This window comes from Marmota monax, unplaced genomic scaffold, assembly GCF_021218885.2.
Source record: "Marmota monax isolate L192 unplaced genomic scaffold, Marmota_monax_Labrador192_F-V1.1 WCK01_AAM20220418_F8-fsc00031, whole genome shotgun sequence".
NCBI classification, from domain to species: Eukaryota; Metazoa; Chordata; class Mammalia; order Rodentia; family Sciuridae; genus Marmota; species Marmota monax.
In genome coordinates this window covers 6,420,794-6,445,032 of record NW_026695197.1, presented here as the reverse complement: position 1 = coordinate 6,445,032, position 24,239 = coordinate 6,420,794, and the positions used below count along the sequence as shown (strand labels likewise).

General features: G+C 38.1%; 1 protein-coding gene across 4 annotated transcripts in view; it reads right to left on the bottom strand.

The window, feature by feature from the left end:
* Mapre2 (microtubule associated protein RP/EB family member 2) overlaps positions 1–24,239 on the bottom strand; it is a 159,518-nt gene that overhangs the window by 43,296 nt on the left and 91,983 nt on the right. The gene's annotated exons all lie outside the window — the stretch shown is intronic.

Here is a 24,239-nt window from a genome sequence, read left to right as displayed (position 1 = left end):
CTATATTCTCACAAACCAACCAACCAAATCACTGATCTTTCAAATTTAAAAAGAAAATCCAGATTATAGAAAAAATAATCAATATAGAGAGGGAAGGAAGAAAAAAAATCAATTTTAAGATGACCATCCAAGAGATACACTGGATGGTGTATCTAATCATTGGGCAGAGGTTATTTTTTTTTAAATGTGATAATACTTTAGAATGTAATCATGTATCATTTTTATGTACATTTTTAACTATACAAATCATGATTCCCTTTCTGGGTCATTGAATATTCTCTATCAATATTTTTTAATGGCTTTCTGATATTTATATCATGCATAGCAACTGTCCCAAACCACGATTATATAAATATTCATATGCAGTTTAAGTACTTTTATGATCTTAAGTTCTACATTTAAATTCTGAATCCATGTGAAATATTTTGGTCTATGATATAAAGTATGATTCTAATTTTAGTCATCCCAAATGTTAGTGGAAATCTGTCACTTTTGGCTCCCCTGCATTTGGGCACTTTCCTACCTGGGGAGATGTCCCACAGAAGCTGAAAATGGGCAGGCCTCCCTTTCCTGATCCAGCAATAAGGACACAGGCCCATGACCAGGGCTCTGCCTTGGATGTTTCTGCCTAGGTCTCTTGTGGAAGGAGTGATAGAAATACACAGAGACAAACAGAACTACTCATGGTGGCAGTGGTATGTCTAGAGTCCTGAGCAGGGACAGCAGAATAGGGACATGCTAACCATCCTATTCCTGTGGCACAAAGAAGGCTGCATTCCCAGCTCCTTAGCATCCTTTGCTTCCCTCATCTTCTGGGCCTGGCTTTCCACTGACTCTGAGCTACCCAATCTCTCTTCTGCTTAATCTGATCATGATTAATTTCTGCTATTTCAACCCAAATGCCAACTGATAAAACCAGGTAGGTGTTAACCACCATCATTTTTAAAAACATTTTATTTATTTATTTATTTACTTACTTATTTTTATGTGGTGCTGAGGATTGAACCCAGTGCCTCACACATGTGAGGCAAGCACTCTGCCACTGAGCCACAATCCCAGCCCAACCACCATCATATAAAGGTAATATCCACTTTCCTCACTGGTGAGGAGCACTATCCATCCATACTGTACTATACATTACTTTAAAAAATGTTCTAATTAGTTATACATAATAGCAGGATACATTTTGATTCATTATACACAAATGCAGCACAATTTTTCATTTCTCTAGCTGTACACAATGTAGAATCACACCACATGTTCATCTCATTACACCATCTTTCCTGCCCTCATATCCCTTCCCCTTTCCTTCCTCCTTTTTACCCAATCAAAGTTCTTCCATTCTCCCCATGGCCCTCTCCTCCCCCCCCACCCCATTATGGATCAACATCCACTTATCAGAGAGAACATTTGGCATTTGTTTTTTAGGATTGACTTACTTTGCTTAGCATGATATTCTCCAACTCCATCCATTTACCTTCAAATGCCATAATTTTATTCTCTTTTAATGCTGAGCAATATTCCATTGTGTATATATGCCACAGTTTCTTTATCCATTGATCTGTTGAAGGGCATCTTGGGTTGGTTCCATAGCTTAGCTATTGTGAATTGAACTGTTATAAACATTGATGTGGCTCTGTATGTATTACTTTCCTAATACGTGAGACTGGAACTTTTTCTTGACTGTTTTTTGGTATGTTCCTGTGATAGCTCTAAACTCTTATTTAAATTCTATATGTTGTATTACTATCTGTAGTATAAATTTCTCCTCTTTCTCAAGGCTTTCTTAAATTTCATCATACATTTATTCTTTCCATTGTAATCTTTAATTTGTTATCCATGGCACACAGAAAATAATAGTTTTTTAAACACATAAGTAATTTGCTTGCTATTTAATAACGGCTTTACTGAAATCCATAAACTGTGAAGTTCAAGCTTTAAAAGTATACAATTCAGTGAATTTTAATATATTCAATGACTTGTACATCCATTACTCACTGTCTAATTCTAGAAGCTTTTCATTACCACTAAAAGAAACTTCATGCCCATTAGCAGCCTCTCTATATTCTCTCCTTCCCTTCTGCCCTGGCAATCACTAATCTCTTTCCTGTCTCTACACATTTGCGTATTCTACAGATTTCATATAAATGGAATAATATGTGGACATTGTATTTGCTTTCTTTCACTCAGGAAAGAAAACAGAGTTTATGAATGTTGTGGCATGAAGAGAAATTTCTTTTTATAGTTGAATAATAATAATGCATAAATGATTCCATTACATAAATATCCCAGAATTTATTGATCTATTCATCAGTGGATGGATATCTGGGTAGCTTTCACTTTTGGACTATTTTAAGTAATGCTATTATGAACGTTCATGTATAAATTCTTGGTGGAATTTGTAGGTATATCTCAGCCATATACCTAGAAGTGGGTACTGCTGGGTCATATGATACCTCTGTACTAAACATTTTGAAGAACTGCCAAACTGTTTCCTAAAGCAGGTGTACTATTTTATTTTCCAACCAGCAATGTATGAGAACTTCAATTTTTCCACAGCTGTGACATCTGTTATTTTTATTCTAGCGATCCTAGCGGATATGAAGTGGTATTTCACTGTTGTTGTAGATTGATTTCCTTAATGAGTAATGATACTGAGTATCTTTTACATGTGCTTTTTTGGCCAAGTGTGTAACTTCTTTGGAGAAATGTCTGTGCAAATTCTTTGCCCATGTTTAAATTGAATTGCCTTTTTATTATTGAGTTATAAAAATTCTTTTTATAGTCTAGATATCTTCTCAATATATGATTCACAGATATTCATTCTCTCCTGTGGATTCACTTTCTTGATAGTATCCTTTGAGGACCAAGATAATTTTGAATAAATCCAATCCAATTTGCCTAATCTTTTCTTTTATCACTTGTGCTTTGTTTTTTTTGTTTGCTTGTTTGTTTTTTTTGGTGGTGCTGGGGATCAAACCCAGGGCCTTGTGCATGTGAGGCAAGCACTCTACCACTGAGCTATATCCCCAGCCCTCACTTGTACTTTTATTGTCATATCTAAGAAATTGATTTCTTAAAAAATGATTTTTTTTAAATTGATTTTTTAAAAAATAATTGAGAATGGAATGCATTACAATTCTTATTATACTTATACAGCATAATTTTTCATGTCTCTGGTTGTATATAAAGTATGTTGACACCAATTCGTGTCTTCATACATGTACTTTGTAAACCATTCTTTTTTTTAGAGAGAGAGAGAGCGAGAGAGAGAGAATGAGAATTTTAAGGTTTATTTTTTTTTTAGTTTTCGGTGGACACATCTTTATTTGTATGTGGTGCTGAGGATCGAACCCGGGCCGCATGCAGGCGAGTGTGCTACCACTTGAGCCACATCCCCAGCCCTTCCATACATGTACTTTAGATAATGATGTCCATCACATTCCACCATCCTTGCTAATCCCCTGTCCCCTTCCTTTCCCTTCCACCCCTCTGCCCTATCTAGAAAGAAACCACTTCTTAATCCAAGGTTGTGAAGATATACACTTACACTATCTTCCAAAAATTGTATAGTTTTCTTTTTTTTTTTGAAGAGAGAGAGAGAGGATTTTTTAATATTTTTTTTTTTTTTTTAGTTTTCGGTGGACACAACATCTTTGTATGTGGTGCTGAGGATCAAACCCGGGCCGCACGCATGCCAGGCGAGTGCGCTACCGCTTGAGCCACATCCCCAGCCCAGTTTTATTTCTTATATTTAAGTCTATGATCCATTTCCAGTCAACTCTTGTATATGATATGAGATTGAGTCCAACTTCACTTATTTATATTTATTATACCATTTAATCATGTTTATATTATTTATACTTACTATATTTGTATTGTTCTCTCAGTATCATTTTTTATGTTTTATTTTTAGAGAGAGAATTTTTTTAATATTTATTTTTTAATATTTGGTGGACACAACATCTTTATTTTATTTTTATGTGGTGCTGAGGATCGAACCCAGCGCCCTGTGCATGCCAGGTGAGCGCGCCACCCCTTGAACTACATCCCCAGCCCTCATTTTTTTTTTTTAAAGACTATCCTATCTCCCTTTAATTATCTTGGCACGCTTGTTGAAAATCAATTAGCTATATTTTTTCTGGAATTTCAATTCAATTCTCACTACTTGTCCTTATGCCAGTTACCACTGTCTTGATTGCTATGCCATTGTAGTAAGTCTTGAAATGAAAACTAATCCTTCAACTTTGTTCTCCTTCTTTGAGATTGTTTCAGCTAGTCTGGATCCCCTGCATTTTCATATGACTCTTAGGACAATCTCATCAATATCTATGAAAAGGGCAGCTAAGATTTTTGATAGGAATTTCACTGTATCTGTAGATCGGGGCAAATACTGCCATCTAAAAAACATCGTCTTTCAATCCATAAATGTGGGATGTCTTTCTATTTGTTCTTTCAACAATGCTTTATAGTTTTCAGTGTACAAATAATCTTCTCTTGTTAAAATGCAGTCCTTGTGTGTTGTTCTCTTTGATGTTATTGTAAGTGGATGTGTATTCATAATTTTGTTTTTAGATTGTTCCTTATTATGTGAAAATACAACTGGTTTCTGGATACTGATCTTATATCATGCAATCTTAATTAACTCATTAGTTCTAATGCGTATTGCTTCTTTTCCTTGCCTAGTTTCTCTGGCTAGAAACTCCAGTACAATTATAAATTGAAGTGGCAAAAGTGGGTGTCCTTGTCTTTTCCCTAGTTTTAAGGGGAAAAGCATCTAATTTTTTACCACCAAGTATTTTGTTAATAGTAGGTTTTTCATAGCTTTATAAGACTGAGAAAGTTCTCTTCTATTGCTAATTGTTTTTAGCATTTGGATTTAGTCAAATGTTTTTTCTGAATCTGAGATTGTCCTGTGGCTTCTGTCCTTTATTCTACAGATGTAATGTGTTATGATGGTTGATTTTCATCAAACCAACTTTCATTAATTCCATTTGATCAGGTTGTAGATGCTCCTGAATTATTCCGCTAATAATTCATTGAGAAATTTTTTGGTCTATATTCATAAGAGATAACTGCTTTGTAGTTTTCTTGTGATATCTCTGGTTGTGTATCAGAGCATTACTGAATTCACAGAATGAGCTGGAAGGTATTCTCTTTGCTTCTATTTGTGGAAGTTTTTCAAGAACTGGTTATTAAATTTTCTTTTAATACTAAGTACAACTCACCCATTCAAGTTATCTTCTAGACCTGAGCTTTTCTTTTGGAGAGCTGTTGTTACTTTTACTTGGTATTGAACCCAGGGGCACTTCACCACTGAGCCACATTCCCAGCCCTTTTGTGTGTGTGTGTGTGGTGGTGGTGGGGTAGTACCAGGGATTGAACTCAGGGGCACTTGACCGCTGAGCCACATCTCCAGCCCTATTTTGTATTTTATTTAGAGACAGGGTCTCACTGAGTTGCTTAGTGCCTTGCTGTTGCTGAGGCTGGCTTTGAATTCTCCATCTTCCTGCCTGAGTCTCCCTGCTGGGATTATAGGTGTACCGAATCCATGCCTGGCCCATCCCCAGTGCTTTTTATGTTGAGAAAGGGTCTCGTTAAGTTGCTTAGGGCCTCACTAAATTGCTGAGGCTCATCTGGCTTTGAACTTTCGATCCTCAGCCTCCTGAGCCACTGGGTTTGTAAGTGTGCACCAACTGTACCGGGCTGTGGTTACTATTGTAACTACTAATTCAATCTCTTGTTATATAGGTCTATTACAAATTTTTATTTCTTTTTTACTGAGTCAATTTCAGCAGTTTACATCATTCTAGGTATTTGTCCATTTCATCTAGGTTACTGTAAACTGATTTTTTAAACATTTATTTCATAACTTATGAGTTCTAATTAATTTTCAGATGTTTTTTCTTTTTGGGGGGATAAATCATAATGTAAAAAATGATGTATCTGTTGCACATGATATGTATATGTGTATATTTATATATTCACACTTCTTTTCTTTAATGAGAATATTGTGTTCTTCCTCTAAGTCTGTTATTGGCCACGGATTTTTGATACTAAGGAAATAGTCTTTTATGTTTTACCAAGAGTCTTTCTTATCAGGAAGGGATACTGAATCTTATTATCCTTTCAACAGCTGTGGAGATAATAAAAACGCTTTTCTCCTCTGATTTATTAATATGATCAGTGAAATTCATGATGTCCCAATTCTAAATCTTCTTTGGATTCCTGGAGTAAGTCCTACTTTATGATGCTTGCTCAGTTTTCACTATAGAATTGGTTCAGATTCATAAATACTTTGTGATTCTTTTATAAGTAAGACTCCTAATTTTTGTGTCCTATTTTTTTCTTAGCATGGTTCCTTTAGGTTTAAAATCTGAACTGTGACACTTTCATTTAAAACCGCATAGCTATTACTTAAGAAGCAATGCAGAAAGGGCAGATCACATTGGCATTTCCATTGAAGGGCATATTATGTATTTAAGTGTTGTAGTATATGTCATCTTCTCTAGAGTTAAAGAAGTCCCTGAGAATTTTTAAGAAATATCCTACTGACCTTTGGGACTACGCTGAAGGCCTGTTGCTATTGCTTCTGGGTATGTGCATTTGGGCATTTTCAGCTTCTGGTTCCATAGATCTTTTAAGGGAAATGTCTAAGATATATCATGAAAACAGTACCTTGAAATTAACTTCTGCTATCTTTAAGGGTTAATACTGGGTCAAGAAACTGTACCAGGGCTTAAAATGAACAAGATTGGTTGTTATCAAAGTATTCTGGGTTGCTATCAACCCTCTGGATCACATCTCCTCTCACCTTCTCATTACCAATCCCTGCAATTGCCCTCACTCTCTCATCATGTGAATTTCCCTCTGTATAGACTATCCATAAAGCCTGCAAATATGCCATGGTATCATTTGACTCTGACAAAGTAAAACAAAAATACCTTCCTCAACCCCTCATTATCCTTCAGTTCTTATACTATTTATCTCCTCTTCACAGCAATGCTTCTGGACAAAACTGTCCCCCTGCTTACATTGCATCATCTGCCATCCAACTCAATTCAATATCAATTCAATTGTCATGCACCTTACCATATTCTGGTCAAGGTCATCCATAGCATCTCATCTCTGTTATCAAATTACCCACTTTCTGTCTTCATCTCACTCAATGTCTTCCTAGAATTTGGCCCTTTGACCATTTCTTCATTCTTCAAACTCCACAATTTTTTCCTTAATCAGACAAAATAGGTACCAACTAACTAGAAAACTGAGGATGCACTGCCTTTGTCCAAGAAGTCTCAGTCACAAATCAGATTGTGCATCAGTAAGTATACAAATTTTGGAGTTATTTCATTATCCTGGGAATAACGTGATCTATGTTTTGCACGGATCCCACTTTCATCATACTGCGCTAACGCTGCCTTCGCTCTGATCATGTAACTCTCCTGCTAAGAACGCCATGGTCATTTTCTGTGAAACCACTACACAATTCAGACTCCTTCCCTGGTTTACAATGCCCTGTGATTAGGCCTCTTGCTCAACTTCCCTCAAGGAAGCTCCTTTGACACTGGCTTCCCTGCTGTGCCCGAACACTTCAGATCTGCTCCTGCATTAGGACCTTTACACACTGTCTCATCTGGAATGTCATGTGGTTACTTCCTTCTTGCCATTCAGATCAAAGCTCAGTTGCCACTTCCTGAGAGAAGCCCTCCCTTAACATGCCATCTGAAGTGGTCTTCCGGTCTCTCCTTGCCTTCTCATTCTGTTTCATGTTTAGCATTTTACTGTTCATACATATATTGGTTTGTGGTTTATCTTCTATGGAATGTGAGTTTCAAGAGTACTTGCACCCAATCTATCTTGGTCCCCTTTGTACCTAAGCATTTAGTATAGTACCTGGCATAAATAAATATCTGGTTAATGAATGAAGGTCAGCAGTTGTAGCAGCTGAACCTCAACAAGGGCTGGTAAATAGCAAACCCTAATGTTAAAAACCTCCCAAGTAAGATGCATTACAAGAACAGTTACTATAAATTCTTTTAAGATTTGATAGGGGTATAATTAAAAATCAAAAATCCTAAACTAAGAACCACTCTGGAGCCTGAGTCTGCAGAAATGTGAGACAAGCTTCAAAAGACTGATCAATATAAGATAATGCACTCAAAACAATCCAAATGGGAAGATGTTGTGTTTATAAGAAGGCTGACTATGATGGGCTACACTCTGAGCTCATCAGCTCAAGGTGCTACTCCTGTAGTTATGAAAGTGACAAGATTCTGAAAATAAGCACAGGGAAAAACAGGAAGCTATTCGTTCTACAGTGCCATGCTATGTCTGTGCCTAAAGCCCTAAGAACTTGTACACATCAAAAGTGACACAATGGGGCTAACAAGTTTGGGGGCAGGAACACAATGAACAGTTGGGGTAACTGTATGAGGGAGGCAGAGCTCAAATGAACACTCACACAGCAGATTTGGGAGTACATGTCACATAGCAGATTTGGGAGTACATGATTTCAGTTTAAGAGATGATGAAAAAGTCAAAATGACACTCATTTTCATTAGATTCTGGGACTTTAACAGTAGAGGAATATCAGAAAGTGAATATTTTTAAGTTTTCAGACAAAAGAAAACATCACTCAACAATAATAAATTTATGGAACATATGAGAAATGCAAAAAAACAAAAACACTCAAATTCATATAAAATCTGTTAGAGCTTTCACTTCTATTTTTATCATTCTAGACCCCATGATATCCTTGGAGGATAATTTTATTGCATTATCCTGTTTTAAAAACTTGGGAAGAAGGCTCAGAAAGTCATCCAGGTAATAATCAGGAGAGTGGATTTTCAACTCTGACCTGAACTTCAATTTTATAAAGGGTTTTGTTTTTCTCTGCGCTGCTTATGGGCAAATATAAGTGAGAATTCAAATTCTCAAAATTTAATGAGAGTTTGGAAATTTTTCCATATTATAATTCAAAAAGGAATTACAAAGAAAACTGAAAAAGGACGTATGAATCTTTTGGACTGATGTTAGGATGTTGGTTATATCTTATACATTCATAGTACAGTCTGGATCATTAACCTGAGGTTGCAAAATACACGGGGTCACAGGGTCACAGACTCCCAGCATATCAGCAGAGATCTACCTGAATGTTAGGATTTAATGTGTTGGTATGTATATACTTATAAGAATCCCATTTTTCATATATATATATATATATATATATATATATGAATATATATGTGTGTGTATATATACACACATCTCATTTTTCATATATATATGAATCTCATTTTTCATATATAATATGAATCTCATTTTTCATATATATATTCACATGTGTATATGTATATATGTGTGTGTATATATATGTAAAATAAGCATTTTATCTCTCTGTACATAACTTCACCGCTCATATGTATATTCTCTCTGTCACACACCTTACTACTGTCTAACAAATCTCAGTACTTTTCCAGAAATCGATATAATCCATGGAGAACCCATCAAGGCATATTGGGTTCTGCCATGAAGAGCTACTCAAATTGCCCATCTGATTTTCTCACAGGCCAAGGAACTATTATACAAAGATGCCCATATCATCAAGGGATTTAGTTACAACTTTCCACTTTCCATCCTCTTATTTGGTATTGATGAAGGATTAGAAGAAAAGGATGACAACTTTAATTTACTAGATACATCTGTGCAGTCATAGCCCTCATTACAGGAATCAGAGGTAAATAACCTGTAAAAATGTGCTTTCTCCAGCTAATATCAATGAGGATGGGAGAGGATCACTGGAGTACTGGCCTTTGGATCTGAGCCTTCACCATTTGAATGGCTGTGACATGTCATCACACTCTTCTTAGTCAACAGTACTCTCATCTGCAAAACGTCGGGGTTAGATAGAGCTCCAAGCTCTAAAATTAGATTATAGTCTAATTCTCAGTCTGTCACCAACTTCTCTTTTAAGGGCCCCTCAGTGTTTCTGCTAATTAGGAGACAGTGACGTTTCATCCTCATGACTAAGATGTTTGCCAGGCTCTCGATTCTAGCCATCACCGTCTTCTGTCACAGTTAATATGAAAGGGGACACCAGCATGCTGCCGCAGTTGAGGTGCAGTCCCAGGGACTCGCTCTCCGAATTACAGTTCTGGTCACTTTATCTTCTTGACTCCTCTTTGAGCTCCTGACATTCACATAGTCAGTGACATAAATATTTTCTGGCATCTTCAACAGCTGGACATTAACAATTCAAAGTATCTTTTGTATTAGAATACTGTTTTCCACCATAATCACTGAATCATTCCAGCTTTCCTTTTGCATTCAGCCTTGTCATTGCCTGTGCTGATGCTCCTGCAGAACTGAAGCTCATGTAGCCAAAGCCCAAACCTCACATGGAGGACAGTATCCCCTTTGGGGAATCAGGCTTACTGAGGAGGAAAGTGAGGTTGCAAAATACACAGGGTCACAGACTCCCAGCATATCAGCAGACATCTACCTTCACAAAGCAAAGGTTTCAAAGAGTTTAATGGCTCTGAAAGATTAACATTTTAAAGAACTTTAAAAATTCCAAAGTTCAGCTGTTATCACTACAATCCAACAAAAATATAATTAAATAAGTAGGAGCTCCAGGTTGTTTTTCCAGGCATCTTTCACATTCCTGGCACTGAGCAGCAGCTTGACAGCTTCAGGTACACACAGTATTATTTCGCACTGTTAACATGAACTTAGGACACTGTTTACCTTACCTGCCCCCGAGTCACAAAGGCAAAAATAAAGATCAAGAGTTCAGAAATCTGGTTTCAACTGAGATTCTTCCTTTGAATTCCCAGGGTCCTAAACTGAGCTTCCCACTTCATCCCACGGCTTGAAGTTATGTCAGAAACTTTTCATTCCTATTGCAAATAAGCTCCCCAAGACAAGTGGAGTTCCAAATGGTCCCACATAGAGGAAAAGGAGCAATAACCAGCAAGAAGATGTCAACACCCAATGGCAGACAGAGGGGCTTGGGTGAATTGCTGAGAGTGTTAAAAAGCACCCTACCCATTCCCCTTCAACACGCAGTGGGCTGTCCAGGAACATTCTCCTCTCTTTCCTTTTACAGAAAATGCAATAAGCTAGCAACTATTATTCAGGCAGATGAATTTTTAAGAGTATCAGGAGATAAATTAAAAGGCCTTATCCAATCATGTGATTTGTCTTTCATCTGATTAAAAAAACAACAACAAACTGAGGGCTTTTAACTAATTGTATGCTAGAAAACCTTTATAAGAATCTTATATGGCTGCAATAAACTGGTATCAGCATCCTCTGTTTACAATCTTCCTTCAAGAACCAAGAAGACTTTTAAAAATGTGTTGTTGCCTTTGGATCAGAATTGTATAGAGACTTGCAGAACAACAGTAAAAGACCTGCAGTAACAAGCTAATCAGGTATTAAGATCAATGTACTGAGCTGAATTAAAAGTCCATCTCAGAAACATCATGGAAAAACAAAAAATATTTTCCTCTTTTAAAAGGAAATTTCAACGAAGTAAAAACCCAACTGCCAAACAGCCTTTGAAGAAGATTAAGGAATTAATATTTTTATTAAAAATAATTTTTAAAGAAAAAACCAGAGATAACAGATAGAAATCTACAATATGTACAGAGAGTTGATATTTTAAGAGGTGTTTGTGAGAATAATTTTCGTAGAAATTAATGATTGTAACTCTGCCCTGAAAACTAGAACATTGCTAGTAACACTGAAATGTAACTGGTCTAGTCACAGTTGTTTTATTCAGCTAAATTGTAATCACCCTGTAATGTGGTAGTGCTTACACTTGTGTTTTAGTGTTTTCAGAAGAGAGTACAAACTTCAAACCTCATAATAGAGAAGAAGATTCAGACAAGTGAAGGAGTGAAGAAGGGGCAGGACAAGAGTCACCTCTCTGGTTTGAAAGTCTCCTGTCCATTGCTAAGTTTAAGGCGCTCAGCTTTACCCCTAGTTCCCACACCACTGATTTCCCTTTGGTTCATACTCATCAGATTTTACCTGAGCAAGCTAACAGACACTGCCTCCCAGGTTAGATTTGACTTCTACAAGGGAGTCAAGAAAGAGGAAGTGGGAGGGGCCCTGGAGAAGGGAGGCATGGTACACAGGACAAAATGTCACTGGCTTCCAGGGAGCCTGATACTGAAACTAGTAGCAAGATGTCCCAGAGGCCAGAGTCCGAGAATAGAGCTAAAATTAGAATTTGGCATTCCAGACAGAGGAGGAAAGGGGACAGAAAAAGCCTTTATTACAGATGAAAAACAAGTTAGGTACACGTGAAACTCATTCTGAAGGGTTTCAGGGTTCTTGATAGGGCCACGAGAAAAGAAAGTTCTATAAAGTTGTGACATCAGGAGGCAGTTTCTCTCCGTGTGGTTCTTGTGTATTTTCACATTTGCTTGAATTACGTTTCTGCTTTAATGAACAAAGTTTTTCTAAGTACTGAAATACATGATTGACTAGGTAAAACAGGAAGATTTAAATTAAGAAATTCTTGAGTCTGAAAGGACATGAGAGTCCCTATCTAATTTTTGTGATTACTGGTCAAAGAAATGCTCTCTGTAGGTGGCACAGTGGGATGTCACTTTATTAATTAATGAAATAACATCAAATCCTTATCAATATGACATTACACTTAAAGAACCAAGTCTTAGTTTTGAGAAGCCAGAGAAATAGACATGAAAAAACTAGCAGAAAAATAAAACTGTAAACGTTAAACTATGTGGCAGAGACACATACTAAAGGAGTTAGTTCAGAGAGTTGCCTAAGAAAAATCTAAGAAAGAGTAATCGATATTATCAAACAGATAAAGCCAAATTAAACTTTCCTGATTGTTAGGGTCCTCAAGGAGCTTGACCCTAACACTCAAGACCTAAAACGAGTACTCAGTGAGTCCAAGACTCAGTAACGCTCTGCAAATTGAAAAGGTGGTGAGCTCACACCTTATTGAAGGTGAGGAGGAAGACAGGGTGAAGCGGCATTTGAGATGGCCTTCAAAGGAGGCATTCTGCTTGTGTAAGGTGTATTTGTGCAAGTGGAGGCTGGAAGCAGGGAGGCTGTGGGAGTTGACACTGGGAAGGTGGCTGCAGCCATGCTCACTGCTCAAATGCAAAAGCAGCTTAGCTTAATTTGGAACCCATGCTGACTTCTGAGCACCTGTGTCTTTTGAGAAGAGTTTCCACACAATGCCATTTTTAAGCTGCAATTTTCAGGACATAATTATTTTAGGGGCAAATTTAATTAAGGGTAAGAAACCTAAAGCAGAAACACTTTTCCCATGTTCTTAGGGAATGTCTCCTGACATCATTCTATCAATACTTCTACACACCAGGCTGCTGTACGGACTGAGGTATGGTAGATCCTGGACAGGCTTTTGGTACAGAGGTTAGGAATGGGCCAGCACAAACCTGCAGTCCACTTCTATACAAGGAACCCCTTTTTTAGGTCTCTTCTTTTTTGTGGTAGAGGTCACTGTCCCTGGGACTGGAGCTTCAGGGTTCCTCTCCAGAGCTGATTCACTGTCCCCCACCCTCAGGCTTGCAGGTGAGGACATCTTACTTTTGCCACTGCTCCCAATCCAGTCTACAAGCTGTTATCCATGCCAACAATGTCCCCAAATGCCTCCTTCCCAAGGAGGGTATTCCTTCCCCACTGCTCCCTGAGAGTGGGTCTAAGATCAAAGCAAGTCCAGCGAACAGGGCACAAACCAAAGGAAGCCCCCCAAAACTAGAAGAGAACTCGGGAACAGCTACCCCAAAACATTCACATAGACTGTGATACACAACAGAATACTGTTCTGTAATGAGATGCTTTCTCTATATTTACCAGGTGAATCCCAGAACACTTTGATTTCTAAGCACAATTCTAGTATGAGAAGGAATTCAAATTAGTATAAGGACCACACAGTATTTGCTTCAGGGATTTAATCATATGACACTGTAGAAATGAAAGAAGAATGGAATAATTTAGGAAAAAGAAAGAGGCGGGAAAGGTCTTTAGGTTTTCAAAAAAAAAACCAGTGGATTCTAACACAGTTTTAAAGTTGATAGACATGTTTTTATTAAAATTTGGTTCCTTCTATAGTTCTGTAAACTTCTTCCATGAATTGTCGTGAAATGTAATCTAGAAAAAATTAAAGTGGAGGATGATCATCCTCCTGAAGAATGTGAAAAGAAACTTTGGGAAATTGAGCTGGCTTTAGTGGCATATTTACATGCTTCTTATTGTCAAATAATTTGGTCATAAAAGCTTAAGTGTGAATACTTGAGGAAGAACACACCCTTGGAAGGGAGGGGACAAATAAAGAGAGGTAACTTGCTATCTGTCAGAATTACGTCATGGTTTCAGGATGGGAAAAACCCAATCTGCAGAGTGATGGTGACTCTAAGGTATGCGATTCCAACATGCCCAAACATTTGCCAGAGATTTCTGACACTTCCTTTCTTTTTCCCCACATAGTGTCTACATGTCTGATAAACTATGAATTTAAAAACAGTCCAGAAAAAAAGTAGGTCAGAGTAAATGTTTTCTTTTGAAGATCAACAGAATTTTGCGTTGCTAGCTTGATGATCTTTATTGTATAGAAGTGAAAAGGTCTACTAATATTTCAGACAATCCTGAGCACACATGCTCATTAGTGTTACAAACCGTCCAACCGTGAGACAGGCTAAATGCCTACTTTTGTCCAGGGATCTTATTCTACCTTTGCTTTGTACTTGCATAAGCTGAAAAAAGGGAATTTGAATGTTCTGGATAGAGACATCTCAATGAGAACGTTGGGAGTGAAGGAACAGGTCCCAGCTGGGTATGATCTGTGTTGCTTTATGCATACTGCTGATCCTTAGTTCCTGGTCCTCTGACACATTCCAAGTACCCAGTAAATATCTGCTGATTGCAGGGATAAGTAAAGCAATGTGTACAACATAAAAATGGTCTAAATGGTGCCTTTATTTAAAATCACCATCTTCCTCTTCTCAGCCTGAATCCTACTCTTCATTAAAAACCTAGTTTGAATAACATCTCGGGTTCAACTTCATGATATTTATTAACCATTCACTAAATCTGCATGGCTATTTGGCCAAAGGCCCAAACAAGGCTAAGACAAAGAGCTTTTTCTAGACTGAAATAATCTTTCATTTCATTGAATACTACGAATACTTAGAATTTGAAGCACCAGTATTTTTCTTTGGCTGCCTTGAATCCTCATATATAAATTATAGACACCTTACACATGCATTTAACATGCATAAAACACTGCACCTTCTCTCTGCCCTAATCAAACTTTTCTACCTAAAATGTCCTTTTTGTTGCCTTTTACATTTGAATAGAAACTTGTTGTTCTTTAAAGCTTAGTCCAATCATCACCTTCTTTCTGATGCTTTTCTTATTCCCAGTACAGAACTGAATCACTATACCAACTATGGGAGCTCAATAGCAGATTGACTTGCATTCTAATTAGTTCTTGTGGTTGTTGGTGAATAGGTTTTGATGACTGGTACTACAGTTTGGGTCTTGAATGTCCCCCACAGACCCAGATGTTAAAGCTTTAGCCCCCAATGTGGTGCTATTGGGAAATAGTAGAACCTCTGGGTTGGGTCCTCATGGTATGTCCTTAGGTGATTGGGGCATACCTCTGAGGGCAGAACCCTGGCCCATTCCTTGTCCTCTTTTCTTTGGCTTCTTGGCCATGAATTGAACAGTTTTGTTCTACCACATGCCCCTATTAGGATGTGCTGCCTTGCCACAGGCCAAAAGAAATAGAGCCAACTGATCATGGACTGGGAACCTCTAACACTGTGAGCCAAAATAAACCTTTCCTCTTTATATATTATTTCAGGTATTTTGTTATAGTGACAGAAAGCTAACTAACACAACTAGAGATGGTGCCCAACTCCTCTTTCTACTGTGCTACCAGTGTCTGCTACTATAACCACTGGCATTTCTAGAATTCCTATGTGAAAAAGGTTTAAACATGGTACCCTGAAGCTATGGAAATGACAGGATAGAAATGGATAAGAAATGGCAGGCTGGGGTTGTGGCTCAGTGGTAGAGCACTTGCCTAGCATGTGTGAAGCACTGGGTTTGATTCTCAGCACTGCATATAAATAAATTAAATAAAGGTCCATTGACAACTAAAAAATATTTTAAAAAAGAAATAGATGAAAAATGGGTGACTCTCTTAGATGTAGCAGCATTAGCACATCCTTTTATATATAAGACTAAGAAAACATCAACTTTTCATATTAAAGAAGGGCCCAGAGAAGCTAGTGGAGCCTTTTAAGATAGCTACTGCAATTTAAGTTTCCTGAAGTGAATTAAATACATGGAAAACAAATGATACCTTGATGAATAAATCCTCTGGGGGATCAATCTTGTACCAAAATTATTCTAGAACATGTTCTATTTTCCCAAATAGCACAGAAAGGAGGAAATATGAATGTGAAGTCCTCTTAAATTTGTTAGAGCAAGCCTGGGTTTAGCATAAGGACCTCACTCCTGGGGTACAAGTGGTAGATCATATATTGATGTGCATGTGTGGATCTCCAGGAGAACATGCATTATCCTGGTTATTCTTTGTGGCAAGAAATAATTCTGAGAGATGACAAGTTCTTCTGAGGTGAGTGGTAAAGTCCCAGAGCCACCTCATCTTGTTTAGAGGAAAAGGGGTTAGAGTTAGAACAGGAGCAGGAGCAGGAGCCAGGAGAGTAGGCAGAGAGAAAGGGTGGCTCTTTCCCACTGTACTCATGGTGGGTGGAACAAGGAGGATTTCTGTAAGACTAGAAACCAACACCTATGTATTTCTACTAGTGTGTGTCTTCCTTCGGTAAGCAAGTTCATCTTGAGAGTTCTTAGTCATCTTCGTCACTGTCACCAAAATACATGACGTAAATAAAGGAGGAGAGGTTTATTTTGGCTCACAGTTTCAGAGATTTCAGTCCATGGAGTGCTGGCTCCATAGCTTTGGGCCTGAGGTGAGGCAACATCATGGCAGAAGGGTGTACAAGAGGGAAAGCTGCCCAGCTTATGGCAGCAGGGAAAAAGCGGTGGGGTGAGGGTAGGGACCAGATACAGCCCCCAGGGGCATGGCCCCTGTAACCCACTTCCTCTAACCACATCCCATCTGCCTATGGTTTGCACCACCTCCCAGGAGTCCTTCAAATTATTAATCCATCAAATGGATTAATTCACTGATGAGGTTAAAGCTTTCACGATCCATCCATTTCCTAAAAGCTCTATGAACATTGCTGTCCTGATGACCAAGCCTTGGAGACATGAGTCTTTAGGGGACACTTCATATCCAAACTAGAATCCTGGTATGGTAATACCAGGATTAAGACAAGACCTTGTCATTAGAAGAATTACCATTAGTACGTGAAGCATGGGGGCAAGGACTTCTCTATTTCTTCTATTCAATGGACTCCTGATAAATGGGTTTAGAACAATAAGAAATGCATCCATGTGGGCACACACAGTGAGCCCTCTACCCCAAGCATGCTGCCATACACGGAACTGAGAGCACAGGTTGAACTCCAAGGCCGAGGCTGGGAACACCTGGCCTCCGGGAGCTCTTGCCCTCATACGTAAAATAGGAACAAATCATTCCTATTCTTCTTCCTTATAGGGTTGTTTTAAGAATTAAAAGAAACAACACATATAAAGAGCACAATGAAAGTGGTTGGTGGAGAGAAAGAAATAAAAACTGAGGTTTTATGACATCATTATGCCCCTAAAGTGTAAAGGAATGTATTGTGTGCCTGGTTAGAATAATCAGAGCTATAAAAACAAGTGGGTTTGGGTTTGGGTTTTTGGACTGTTTCAGATGAAATGTGAAATCTCCAAAATGTATGTTTTAGATTCAAGGGACAAAGACCCAAAGAAAAAAATGAGGTCCTTAGCTTCCCTAGCAAAGGAAGGGTAGGAATACATTCCCAAGATCCTCATTTATCTGTTGAAAACATTTGAAGGTTTTTCCAGTTCTTAAGTCTTTCCTCAGACAAACATATGAGGTGTTTAAGTCATCATAAATTCATTTATAAAAGGAAGTGACTATTTTCCCCAAAATTTACACTCTTCCTGTGAAAGACTTTAGATGTTTTGAACTGAAAGGGAGGAAAGGAAAAGAAAAGTTAGCAATATGAATTCAAAATAATGTTTTGTAACGAACATATCCATCATGTGAAGTAACTGACATCTTGAGAAAAATTAAAATAACTTTCAATATGTTAGAACATACATTTTTTTTTTCTTACTGAGAAACTAGCTTTTATAGATCTCGGATAATGATTTCAAAATAAGCATGCCATCATGTGCTTTAAAAGTAAGCATCTTATAAAACAGAGATGAAATCAGAAGAGAAGGGGCTCTAATGGTATCTGTAATTAGAATTGAGTTACAGATGAGTCTTAAACCTTAGAAGCATGGAAGGTCCCTGGAGCCTGGAGTCAGAGCTGCAGGTTCTGAAGTTAAGGAGTCCATTCTGGGGCTGCTGAGGTTCAGATACTCACATCATTGAACCCTCCTCATCTGAACTGCACCCCCACCCCATTCTTTTGATGATCCATCCCAAACTTCAACAGTTCTCATCTCTAAACTCACAATTACATCCATTCATTGTTTAGGGGCAGGAGAAATACAAGGGACTTACTATGGCAGATAGAGCATAGAGTTTGTGAATTAGCAACATGATACATTCAAAAGCCCCCAGGTTATCTATGTCCTCTGGGAATTTTCCCAGATAAGGGAAAGTAATAAGAGATGAAAATACAGGATACATTTCTAAAATTATTAATTTTTATAATCTTATTAAGAATACACAAAGGCAACGACATTTTATGGCCTCATAATGTTACCCATTTGCTTTGTTCTTGTTAACTATATTAAGTCCATTATGATTATGAGTTCTTGATTTTGGGAGGTGAGGGGAAGGGGGGATAGGAAGGACAGCAGAATAAAATAGACACCAGTATTGCTGTATGTATGTACGTGACTGTATGACCAATATGATTCTGCAACCTGTACACTCAGAAAAATGAGAAATTATAACCCATTTGATTCAAATGTATGATATGTCATGATCATTGTACTGTCAAGTGTTACTATTTAAAACAACAACATCAAAAAAGTATATATACTGCCAACTTTTAACAAAATCATTACATTTCATGTGATCTATTTTCCCTACCCTGTTTTGCTTCCCTAGCCTGCTTTTTTTTTAAAAAAAAAAATAATAATTTCCCCTCATTTATGGTATTTATTGCACCACTGGAGAACCCCTGCAGAAACTGGGAGAACAGGATTTGGGCTGTAGCTGTAAGTCTGTTCCTAAATGCTAATGCAGTCACAGGACACTTACCCAGTTAAGAGACCCCAGCAGTTAACAGAATTTAAAATATCTGTTGCATTCCTCTCAAAGAAGTTAGCAGTTCTATGGTTTCCTGAGAATATCCCACATGTATGCATAGTTGCTTCAAATAAGTAGAATAAAATCAATTTTTACATACTACTCTGCTGAGATCATCAGGAAAACCCTTTCACTTAGAAAAGACAACTTCGTATTATCTAAGGGCTGTATCTACAAAAACAAATGCCTTAGTTACCGACTAGAGTCCCCATGTCTGAAGACAAAGGCTACACTAACTTGTGTCTATCAGTAGAAGAAACTCAAGACCCAACACGTTTTCTTTACATACTTGCTATCTCCAGTGGAAGAAGAGCATTTCTGAGATGGCTCCTGAATGCTGGCACTCTGTCATCCAGGAGTACCAAGCCACTCCCAAGAATCTGAATGAAAGTCCTTTTTCACTGACCCCTGTCCCCACTTCCCTTCACTTATTTCCTCCTTTGAGTTCTGTGAAGGCTTCCAGGACAATGGCTACATCTTACTTATCATCTGGTCCCCAAGGCCTACCCGGAGGAAGGGCTTGAAACATGTTTGTTATTAGAGCTGAACACAATAATGAGTGAAGGCGTGTGTGACTGTTTGCAAAGTTGGATCATCCATGTGTGGAAGACACAATGTGTGGGGACAGTCTGGTAAGTGAAGGTGAATGCATACTCACTTTCCCCTAGTATGGTGTATAGCATTACAAAAGGTAGTAAATAGAAAATCCCAATAAAAACTCCAATTCATGTTTATCTTCAGTATCCAAGTGTCAATATACATGTAAATATATAAATTCATAAGGAAAATTACCCTTAGTCACCTATATTCTGCTCAAAAAATTGCCTGCCTTCAGCCAGTGCACCTGTGGACACCCGAATATGCTGCCCACTGCAGCGCATGGACCCGAGGCAGGACCCTCCTGCCATCACCAGACTCACTTTTGGCTCTCTTCTTTTCCAATTACTTGGTCTGCTGAGACTAAGGAAACTGATTTCAAAATTAGCTTAATTCAAATAAAATCAGGGAGAAAAGTTGTCAGCAAAAACAAAACCCTTCTACATAGTATCTCTAAGTCTGAATAACTACCTAGTGCCATTACCTCTCTAACAACAGTAACACAATTTGAGAAGGCTTAACTTTCTTATAGAAAAATCACCATCTATGGTTTTATAAAGCTGAGTAAACTCTTAGGCTTACAGACATGGACCGAATTCCTTAGTTGGTTTCAATATGAGAGACCCAGCAGGAGCAGCTCTACTAAATTTAGCCTCTGAGCTGATTTCATCACTAACCTGTTCTCCTGACAGAGGTCTCTGCGGACAGAACAGAGGAGGCACAGGGGACACCATGCTAGGCTGGGATCAACCTATTTAACAGGCACACATCTATAGCCAAAAATGGACACAAAAGAATACTCTGCTGGGCTCAGCAATGACTGCTAACAGGACAAAACCCAGAGGACTATGTTCCCAAGGTCATAGCATGCCTGATGGCCATACCTGTGCGAGCCTCCTAGCCGCTTACACAGTGCCATCACACATACCTAGAACCATAAATGTCACTCTATCATCAGCTAGATTCAGAAGCTTTCCTGGAGAAGAAAATACCAGAAACTTGGTCTAAGACAAAGCTTGAACCAATTTGGAGAAGCACAAATTGAAACCCAATCAAATCCTGATCCCCCTATTTAAAGCCAGCCTAGGGGAGAGGATACAGACACAGAAAAATGGGTGTCAGTAAGAAGTTTCAAAGGTGGCTTGGTATTTGAGGGCAGGGGTGAGGAAAGGGAAAGACGCCTTCCTTCTATCCCATCAGGCTCCTGTCTCCATTTCTTTTGCATCTTCTGCTCCATACTGCCCGCTATCTTTTCTATCATCTACAATCAGAGTTTCAAGTTGCTAAAGCTGTTTTTAGGACTTTTAGCACCATACTGTGCATTCACCCTCTTTACTATGTCCTAAAACATCTCTTAAACTGGTTCGAGCTGGGACTTAAAAAAAAAAAAATCTGTGTCCCCATCCCCCCCAAGCCCTATAAATTTTATTAAGCAACTGAATGCAAATAATATGGTTCTATCCTCCATTCCATGATGGGAATCCACAATGATTTGTATATAACTGATATGTATATATCCACTGATACTCTAAACTCCATTTATACAGTCCATGCTTTTACTCAAAATTTAATGGATCCTTTTCGTGGGAAATAAATGCAGACCAAATATGCATGTAATATAACCAAGATTTAACGTTCAAAGAAAATGTTCATAAGGTTATATCTTTTCCTTGTTTTGTAACTTATGATAATATGTTTCCAAGTGTTCTACCTTGTTACACCATCTTTCCTTTAAAGAGTTTTTAAAAAATGCTTATGTGGAAACAAATGATAATTATATAAAGGCAGAAAATTCTGAAAACAATACAACTCAATGTAAGCCAGTATTTTCCAGCTCTTTATGAACAGAAGAAAAGCTGATGATAATTTAATATTGAGCTGGAGGAAAAATATCTTAACTAGAAATGGAAAAAAAAAAAATAAGTGGGGAGGTGGGAATAGTACAATGCAACAGCAGCCGAAAGGGATCAGCTATCATTGAAGCATAAATCTTTAGGAAAGGGTATGAAATGATGTTGAACAAGGAAAAAAAAATCAGTTTACATATGTGAAGGAATTTTGTGAATGTGTTTCCAGAGCATACTATTAAAATAAAATCCTATATAGTAAGTTAAAAGGAATTAAAATAAACTGAAGAAAAAAATATTACCCCCCCCCCCAAAATTGACTATTCATAAGTAAGATGAGAATACATCACTTAGGTCAACAATATATGGATTTGTTCTTAGTCTTACAGCACTGCCTTGAATGTCTTCCAGAACAACGAAGGATATAAATAGTAAATTCATAAATAAATAAATAGAACAATAGCTTCCTCCTGTTAAATGCCATTGCTGAAGACAAAAGTCACAGATTAAATAATAAATAAGGGAACTGTGCCAGGTAACTTTTAGATAATTTAACTTCACTTTTAGTTTGGGGTTTCTCAAAAATGTATTGCAAGCTCTTGGCTGCAGACAAAAATCCTTGGGTTGCTCTTGAAAATTCAAGTTTCTAGGCTTCATGCCTAAGAAAGAGGTACTGACTTAGAAGGTCAAGAGTCCCAAAAATCCACATTTTCAGCAGCTCCCCAGAAGACCATATGTGCATTGGGTCCACAGTTTATATTTTGAGAAAACCACTGCCTGAAATAAAGACCTGGGTCTCTCTGCTCTGGAGATGAACATGCCTGTTCATCTGTTTACATTTCTTATGGTGAGAAACATGTTCCAGAGTAGAAAAGAAGCTTTAAATTTGTTTCTCTGAACCATTAGCCTTGTAACTTTAGGTAGCTGGCGGGTCATCTCAAAGGAAATTCGAACTGTTCAACAGTGATCAAAATGGCGCCCTCAGGTTTTCATCAAGCCACACTTGACAGCAGCAATGCAGCTGCAAATGGGTGACAAACGTCTGCCAACGCTCTAAGATAACTGTGTAAGAATCTTGCATCCATGCTTTTTGAAATTCTTTTAAGTTTGCCATCTGGGAAGTTTTAAAGATCTGCAAAGATTATGTATATTGGTCACAATCATTTACTACAGTATCTGAAAAAAAAAAAAAACCTTATTTGTTCTCATTTCATTTGCTACTAATGAACTCTTTATCAGAAGCTCCTATGGGTTCCTTTAACATTTAAGGCCCATGAGTAGAAATTTTCTAACTCGTTTCCTTATTGCCTCTTCCTTCTCATGTCTCTTTAGCCAAACCCATTCTCCTTATCCACATGTATACACACCCACTTTGTGGGTAGGATACACATTTTTGTCTTTGCTTCCTAGTGTTGCAAACTGCTTTTCATTCACTCTAGCTTGAGCATTGCTGAGGGAATGCTACAAGTCAGGCACTGCAGAGAAAGGAACACCTTCACAAATAATTGCAATATAAAAGTGGCATGGGCTATTACCCACTGCAGCAGCTGGACCTGAGGCAGGAACCCTCCTGCCATTATGGATTCCCTCTTTACCCTCCTCTTCTCTAATTACTTAGTATATCATCCTAAGTCTGCTTTTTCTCTAGCTTGTTTTGAATGGCAGAGAACTGATTAGTTGTCCCTACTCCTAACCTCATAAGTCACAGGGCTTCTTCATATTTGAGGTGCAGGCAGATAGGTGGGTGAGGCAATCCCTAGGATCTAGCCAACTTCACTGCCTGCTGGTTGGGATAATGATCAAGAGGAAGAGATGTCAAGAGTCCTGAAAGTTAGTCCTCTAGAGTATTCTGATCAAATCCAGACTTGGAGAAGGGAAAGTACAAAAACTGGTGGGTGGTGGACTCAGATATCATCTGAAAGTGACTACTGAGGGCTTTCCAAATTCTGATTACACTGCATGAAATCTTTTTTTAAAACATGATCCACTGGGAAAGAGGAGAATGTCCAATACCAGTGCATCAGCTAAAACTGATGACTCCTTGGTTATCTAATCTGTCTCATGGAATTTCACTTTAATTTACAACAGGATTCCACTTACTGAAACTATATCTTTATTTTTTTTTCATATAAGTTTAACTCAGTTAATTCCTTGTAGACTGACTTGGTATCAGGCATAAGGGATGTCACAGGCATTGGACAAAAAGACAGGCCTGTCCTCAAGAACTCCCTTGACTGAGCAGGAGTTAGATGTTATAACACAGCAAGTGTTATTCTGGAGGGGTGGGCACAATGCTTCAGGAACACAGTGGAGCCTGGCATTGCTTCTCAGAGTGGGTGGCAGGTGAGCTGGACTTT